Below are 8,957 nucleotides of genomic sequence, written 5' to 3'. Positions count from 1 at the left end.
AGGAAATAGGACTAATGTTCTGAAATGGAATTAAGATCGTTCCCTTGAAACTGGGCTGACCTTAATAATTGTCATAATTAATACAATCAGGGAGAATTAACTCTGTTTAACTTCTAAAGCTCAGTTCAAAAGGCCACATGGAGGAGATATTTGCACCACATACTTTTGGAACAAAAGCACTATGTAGCCTGGTCCATGTGCAATGCTATAGATAACCACAGCCCCAGCCAGGAGCTCATGAACATGGACATGAACATGAACATAAACACAAACATCAGCTATGTGATGTAACAGCTGAGTCTTGTCATGAGTCTAGCCCAGGCATGGAGTCTTTCTGTATAGCTGCTAGCTGTTGTGGAACAAAGGGGATATTGTGCATGACTGCCTTCCTCACCCATAGAATCCATGAGCAAAATAAATAAATGTGCTAAGCCACACAGAGTGACTTACTATGCAGCACAGTAACTGGAACGTTGCCACTCAGGGATACACTAGAATCAGCCTTTGCAAACCCCATTCTTCTTATAGTCGCTTAAGGATGAGGCAAGGTGAATTTCTATATTCAGAATTATTTCTGCTAAATATTTTGAAGTATTGGTGATCGTCTTATTTATTACGTACCCCCTTTTTGATACAAGTAGATTAACTAATTTCAATCCTCTAAGTGACCACAAGCTAAGTTAACACACAGCTCACGAGACCAGTGCCACAGGTACAGAGGAGGTGCAGGGGATGAGGTTTTCAGGAAGGAGAAAGCAAGGCACAGTTTCCATGTTGCTGGTACAAAATGGCTCTCTACAAGAAAAGGGAGATGTGGGCAGATTCTGGGGTGCTGGGATTTAGGATGTCTGTCTGGTACACATTCTGTTCTTAAGTACTCAAAGTTTCCAGGACATGTTCTGCTCAGACTCCAAGTTCAGCACATTTCCCCAGGAGTCATCGGAATCACCCATAGGGGCTGGTGAGCCTGAAAGACTAGCTAGACAGTGGGCTAGCTAGACAGACTAGCTAGACAGACTAGCTAGACAGAGGAGAGAGAGCTGAAGTTCTGCCTGCCTGCCAGTCAGCACCCAGTCATAAATAATGGCCCTGCCAGACTCACTTGTAATGAGATGGACAGTTAGTGAGATCTCTTTTTCTGCTTTACAGTCCCTCTGCAACTCTTCCAGGCTGCCCTTTGTCTCCCTCCCTTCATATATCTGGAGCGAAGGACTTTATGGCCGCTTCTTCAGGGGGTACAGAGTTCTACATCTCTGGATTTATGTGTGTTTGCCAGGCCCCCTCTGGTCCCTGTACCATAAGGTGAATGCCGGGGCAGGGAGAATAATGTTGCATTCTAATAGATCTGGGCCAGTTTCTGACAGCTTATTTTGACAAAAGCATAAAATTCAATGATTGTTGCTCAGCTCAGAAGCTGCAGAAAACACAGGAGTTTAAAAAGAGGAAAAAGAAAGAAAGAGAAGATTTAAATGCAACCTACCCCATATCCACATTGCTGACTTTGGTAAATTGTGAAAAGCATGGAAAGATAAACCGACAGATTTAGTAACTACAGAAGGTTTAGAAGCAGCGGGAGTTACTGCAGAGGATGTCCTGCGCACGTCTCTTTCCAGCACGGAAGCATTACTGCTTCTAAGTGATCACAGCAGGGCGTCTGCTAGGGAAATGGGTCTTTGTGAAAACCCACAGAAGGCCCAGGAGAAATTTTTATTTGGCAATTATCCCAACTGTTTGTAATGTCCACTTCCACACTAATCAAGACTGTGGGCCAACTAATGCAAAGTTGACTGCATGCCACTGTGATAGCTTTGTCACAAGAGATACCACTCGGCTTTGTTCTCTAGGGAGGAATGCTTTAGTGGAGAAGGCAGGGAAAGGTGACAGCAGTCCGAGAATGACATCACAAGAGCCCAGGTACACGTGGACCACAGAGGGCTTGGGCAAACTAGCAGAACAGTCATGTGGCTTAATGGCCCTTTAAAGCTGATCTCCAGATCCAGTCAGACCATTAGATGGATGGTTACGATTCCTGTCAGTGACAGTCACTGAAAACAGGACCACAGCAGCAATGTCCAATGAAGCTGCTCCTGAATCCCTGTCCCACAGAGACTGAGCACTGATACACACATATTGTTTTAAGTGACTCTATTTGGAGGTGATTTGTTCTGTGGCAATAAATAACTGCTGGAGGTCCATAAAATAAAATACAATTTGTGGGACAGAAACACCAAAGTGAAAAGAGGTGCTTATTGTCTCCTATGAGAGAATATACAGTTGTAATTTTGGGCCAGCATGGTGCTCCATGGTACCTGGAACTCAGACTATGCCTCTCCTATTGTAGTAAATACTTCATGCAAGGCTCCCTTTACATGGTGCAATATGGCCATCATATGTCATTTCCAGCTAACAAGAAGGAAGAATCATGTGATACCTTCTTTAAAGGTATTTCCCAGAAGTCTCACACAACACTGGTGTTTATACATCACTAGCCAGAGTAGATGAATACAGCCATGTCTAGGTACTGGAAGTAGTGGACTGAAAAAGCAGTCTTTATCATGGGTAGCCTTGTGTATAGATAAAAGTCCAAATTTTAAGAGAAATGAGAAATAAATATTAGAGTAACAGAATTTTCACAAAGAGAGAGCTTAGTTGAATCTGAATGACAGTTGGGAGATTGTCCAGAAAAATAGGTGTTATAATGGGAAGATATTTATTAATATGTCCAATGAGTTATGGAAGATAATTTTTATTGTAAGTGGCTATAGATTCTTTGCTATTACAAAGAGGGGTAAAATGTATTTATGTCCCTGCTCCAAGAATAAAGGTTGGTTGTATGGCCAGTAGAATTTGTTTGATGTGACATCATATAGGATCAAGAGATAGGCATCCTGTATTGCAGGAACACATGTTGGTGCAACCCAATTAGGAAGCAGTAAGTCTTTCATCCGTGGTATTGATCCTGTGGTGAGAGGGTCCAAGCTGACCTCATGCACAAAGCAAAGGCCATAAGACATCATGCTGAAGCACATTCACAGCTCACCATCTACCTCTCAGCCTGCCCAAGACACCATTGAAATGCAACGGCACAGTGAGTCGTAGGAGTCTCACATAGAGGAGAAGAAATACACAGCCAAAGCCCTGCCCCTTTTTTGACCTACAGAATTGTGATCTAAGAAACTGGTTGTTATATGAAGCCATTAAATTTTTAATAGTTATAATGCTGTGTAGATATCAAGAACTAGAAAGGAAGGCTATTCTAGGGGTGGGGAGCAGCATGCATAGGAAAATATACAGTGCTGCGAGACAGTCTGCTGTGTGCACTGGATTCTGCACAGTTTGATAGGCTGGAAAGTAAAATTTATGGAAGACAGTGGCAGGTCATAAGTCAGGAAGAGGCTAGAAGTGAAAGATCTGCTGTATGACATTCTCACACACATATACTCAAGAGCCTTGTCTATCATGACCTGTATGAAGGGGGAAAGGCTGAGGGAAGGTCAAGATTCAATATGAAGAGCAAGGACTCCCTTGGTCCATTTTTATCAACACATGTGTCTGAGGGCTGTCTTCATGGGCAGTGTTTAAAAAGGAGATTATTGCTCTTATCTTGTGAAATGACAGATAGATATGTTTGTATCAGGTGCTATGAGTAGGGACTGGGAATTGTGTACGGGAGACATTTTCTGCTGGACTTGTTTTAGATTAAAACAGCATTCTTTGCTGCTTCCTTCTTGGCTAAATCTCCAGGATCTTAGCAGCTTGCTTTCATGTTCCAAGAAAGAGCTGAGAATAGGAACCAGGGAGAGAGTTAATAAATTATAAAAGGAAAAGCAAACACCGTCTTAGTTCATATTTCTCAGGCTGGGCTCAGAATCACAGCTCCCACAAGATGTAGCACACTTCCTTTATGTTTGTTTGTTTGTTTTTGTTTTTGTTTTTGGTCTTGGTTTTGATTTTAGTTATAAAGAAAGAACCAAATATTTAAGGATCATTTCGCAACTCAAGCTACCTGTCGGCTTCTCCTCGGATTCACAATAGATTGCTCTTGCATCTGCACTGGGCCATGAATATTCATGTAGAGACCAGAGGTGGATGTCAGGTGTCTTCCTCTATCTTTCCCTACATGGTGATGATGAGAATGATGATGGTGACAATGACAATGAAGATATAAACTCTTCACTGAACCTAGAGACTGCTGACTTGGCTAGACTGGCTGCCCAGTGGCTCCCCAGTATCCTCCTGTCTCTTTCTCTAGTGCTGAGGTTATAGGTGCACAGCACCATGTCTGGCATACTTCTGTGTGGCCTCCCTTCCCCCAGCCTGGAACCTGCTTGCTCAAGGGTGGAGCTACCGGCTCATTCGTCCTGCCACGCCTACTGCTGGAACCTGCCTTTGCTGCCTGGAGGCACACACGTGTTCGTCCTGCTACTGGACCCTGAGTTACTTGGCGGGATATTGGGTTCCCTCCCCCTTCCTTTATAACTGAGTGTCTGAAAATAGAAAAATTGAGCCTTGATCAGAATGTTCGTTGTCTTGGCTCCATTGTTTCTTCCGCCCCGTCTAGATTCCTCTCTTTTCAGTTCGAACTGCCATTCTCAGTTGAACCGTTCGTGTTGTGGACTGCGGGCAGGCCGCAACACTTCTGGGTGCAGAGGATCCAAACTCAGGTTGTGATGCTTCCATAGCAACACTTTACACACTGAGCCCTCTTCCCAACCCTGGCTTGATTTTTTTCCTCCATAGATTCGTTATACAGCTTCCTAAATGATTAGTGTTCTTAGTGTGCTGGGTAGCTGACAAAAGAAAAATGTAAATGGTTTAACCAAGGAAAGGAAACTTTTAATTGGTTTAACTAATGGAAATATTTTCAAGCCACAAGAGATCTTGCAGGACCTTTTGAGATGGCTTAGCTTGAAAGGTGTTTGCTGCCAAGTCTGACAACCGGAGTTCAGTTCCTGGGACCTACTTACCAGAAGGAAAGAACCAGTTCTGCAAGATCTTCTCTGATCTCCACACACAGGCTGTGGCATACTCTCCAACAATGCATATACAAATAAATGTTTTAAAAATTAATAAGTAAAATAAAATTAAGAACCGGCCTCAAGGTAGACACCTACACTGGTAGCTTAACTCATCAGCATCATGAAGAGTCTCGTCTCCTTTTACATTCTGCTTCAACGGGATTATTGGGAGTCCTTTTTTTTCCTGTATCGTGTCAGCTTTTCAGGAGGAAAAGAATAAATTCTGGTCAGGCCTTCCTCTTTTCTGTGCTTACATGACAGGAGATGGACAGGCAAGACCCCGGCGCTGGCTGAAACCCCTTTCATACAGCTTTAATCACATTCGTGAGGGAAGTGCCACTCCCTGTGAGCCTGTGATGCCATTTTCATTCAAACCACCACAGTCTTGTTTCTAACCCATAAGTAAGGATAAAGTGTAGTTTCCTCGGGCAATGCCTTGCTACTCTTATTCAGTCCTGCTTAAGGGGCATGGAATAGAAACACTCTGATGAGACACAGGGTGTCCCTGTCTTTGGAAATGAGACCAATTAAACAGGCATTCAGAGGAACTGCAATGTCACCTGAAATCTCATGGAGAAAGGAAAAAAATACTGAGGCTCTGGGGCCTGCAGAGGAAGAATTTGTATCCTGGAAACAGATTTCAGCCAGCCCTGAAGACTTGTCAGACTATCTTGCTGGAGTGACTAGAGCTGAGACTATGGTGAGAGTCAGCACCACACCTTGACAAGAACTGCTTAGTTCTATATAGCTCTCTATTTGAATGTGGATCTCATGTGAGGACCCCAAAGATGGCCTTGAAGGGAACATGATCAGGCTCCTTTGTTGTTCTTCCCACTGCATCCATATTGAACATCACTTTTCTTTCTACTTTTCACTGTTACTTGTATGTTTGATTGCCCTATTGAGGACTAGTAGCCAATATTAGTTGGTTAGGGCTACCAAACTCCTAACAACTTTGGTAACAAAGGCTGATTCTTTCCCTCAAAGAGCATCTTGGCAAATCTTGTTACTGCTCCTACAAGTGTGACTCTTCATGGGTGATCTCTGCTCCCATCGGACTGTGTGGAAACAACCTGGGACCTTGAGGGTTTATCTGTTGGGCAGCTTTTGTGGGCAATTCATTTAAATACACACACTCCCTTGAAGTTTGCTTCCCAGGGGCTCAATTGGCCTCCATTGGGAAATTTCATGTTTCTTCCACAGTTATCAGGATGTTATCAGAATTTGTTTTCCCAGCAGCCTTCTCTTCCCTTTTGTCCTACTATAAGACGCAATCTTCTGAGATTAATGTTTCCCCTAGATATCACTTTTTTTTTCCTTTGAGAAAGTAAACACAACAGGACATCAACAACTCCATTTTAGAAAAAAAATTTCCACTTGCCTATGATATTACTTTTCTGTTAAGACAACTTAAGGAAGAAAGTTTTATTTGGCTTGAAGTTCCATGGCTAAGAGTCCATGATAGAGTGGTGGAGGAATGGCAGCAAGAACAGGCAGTAGAGAGCTCCCACCTTGAACAGCTAGCACAACGCAGAGAAAGAATGACAACTGGTAAAATGCTTTTAATCTCAAAAGTCTGTTCTCCGGAAGGCATAGCACCTGAATATTGCCCAGGCAGTGCCACCAACTGGCAACCACATCCTCAAGCACCCTCACCAGTGGGCACATTTCTCACCTATATCACCACAGCTCTTGATACTTTTGTGGATTAGTGCTAGCTAGAGCAAATACCAAGGTTCAGACTCTACTTCAGCAAGTGGTACAATCTGGTAATTCTTTTTGTACCATGGGCATATTTAGTGTATGCTCACAACTGCCACATTAAATAACTTTCAAGAGTATCATTTTCATAAAAATGTAAATAATACAAAATATAAATGTGAATATTAACCTCTGGCAGAGTTGTTGTGAGGTCTGCTTAAATTCAACATAAATGAAACACCGGTAAATGTAGATGACAATAATTTATTATAATCAAGGAGCTACTCAATGATCAGGGCTGCAGAACAGACTCAGGAGCTGAACTATGATCCCGAAGAAACCCTGCACAGCATATTTAAAGGATGAAACCATGACGCAAAGGAGGGCACTGTGGGCTATAGAACTGTTCAACTGTATTTTGACAAAAGGGGTTGATCAAGGGAGTTTCTGTCTATCAGAAGTAGGTTTCTGGGCCTGGGAACATGAACTTAGTTTGACCCTGCCAGCAAGATGGAGAAGTTGTCCTTGAGATGTCCAATTCATACAACTGTTCCCTGACAAGTTGTCCCTGGAGTGTCTGGAGTCAGATAACTGTTTCCTTGTAATAGAAGCAATTCAGCTATTGGGAAGTCCTCAGCTTGTCTCAGGCCTAGGACCTTGAACTTAATTTCTATGATTAAATGGAGTCAAAAGTGAAATGGTAGTACTTAGAATATTTTTTTTTTTTTGCTTGTTTCTAACAGTGGGAAGCTGCAGGCCTAAATGGATTATCCTTTTCCTTTGGAGCTTCAGATCAACACGGTTACATGTAATAATGATAATTAGAACAACATATCCATTATTACTATGTGTAATAGAACAGCAAATATACTTCTAAGAGCTTTGTGTCAGGTCCCAACGACCCTGGAACAAAAGGCTAACTGTGGTGCTGAATATCATAGCTCACAATGGCCTCTAGGCTCACTCAGCACCTGTGTTTCCTCTCTGCTCTTCTCACCCTGCCCCCCTCCTACCCTAAACCTCTCCAACCCATGGGCTTCCCTTCCCTCCCCCCAGCTTCTAAATCAACCCCTGCTGTTTTAGCTATGTACTCTGCCATTTTAGCCATGTGCTCTCCTGGTTCTTCTTCCTCTCTTGGCTGGCTTGGTTCTCTTGGTCCTTCTTGCCTTCTTGGTGTTCTTGGTTCTCTAGATCCCTTCTTGCCCTTCTCTCTTCTCTTCCTCTCTCGGTGTCCCTCCCTCTCTCCTCTCATGGCCAAGTCTATTCTGCTGGCCACCTTCATTCCACCATTTTCTCTACTCTGGACTTTTCTAAATGCTTTGGCTGTATTCTCTACCATATCCACAACAAAACCCTTCTTCTTAACTATACCTTGGAGCAGGCATGCCCTATTTTCATCCACTTTATGTATTTTACTTAGTACTCACCACAAGCTTATCACATATCTATCCATCATGATATATCCATTCATGTTAATATTTATCATCTATTTTATAGATGAATGAACTGGAGTGCAGAGAAATGCTACGATTTTAGGATCCCACAGCTAGCCTGTAGCAGGGCTAGAATTCAAACCCATGATATCTGACTCTCAAGTTTGTGCTTAGTCTAGCCCTAAGTTGCCTAAAGGTTTTCTGTTTCTCCCCAATTTCTGGACAGGCTACAGAGAGCACAGAATGGTCCTTAGAGTTAGGTAGATCCCCGATTGCCATCGTCTGTGGCATTACATAATCTATTAACATCCCCAAATCTTAGTTGTTCATCTGATGACTCCAACACACTCCTTACAAAAGGGAGATGAGCCATAATTCCTTTACTGATCCAGCTCTCTAAAAGGACTTAAAATAGCTCACCCGTCATGCCTGAAATGTCAGTGCTACATTAAACATGGTAGAATGAAAGGAACATATACCACTAATTTTTCCAATAAAAATATTTAACAGGTCCTGTGGGTTACGAACACTCGCTAGTCTTGGTTGGCTGGACAATGAATTCAGTGTATTCTTAAGTCATTCCCAAACTGCTTGGCTCTGCTCATCCTTGTGAGAATGAAACAAACAGTTTCATTGTTTGAGATCTCAGTAGCACACGACTTCCTCTGGGTACATTGTAACTCTGAAGATGGACATCAATAACAGGGCTTGGCTATTAGGGAAAGCAAAGTCTATAAGGTCCTGAGTGAACCACCCGGAGGGTCTTTTCGTCCTCGGAACCTTTCTCCTAGGTCTGTATCCTCGT

This window comes from Mus caroli, unplaced genomic scaffold (genome assembly GCF_978045245.1).
Source record: "Mus caroli unplaced genomic scaffold, Mus_caroli_1 scaffold_14, whole genome shotgun sequence".
In the NCBI taxonomy this organism is placed as follows: Eukaryota; Metazoa; Chordata; class Mammalia; order Rodentia; family Muridae; genus Mus; species Mus caroli.
This window is presented reverse-complemented; position numbering follows the sequence as displayed.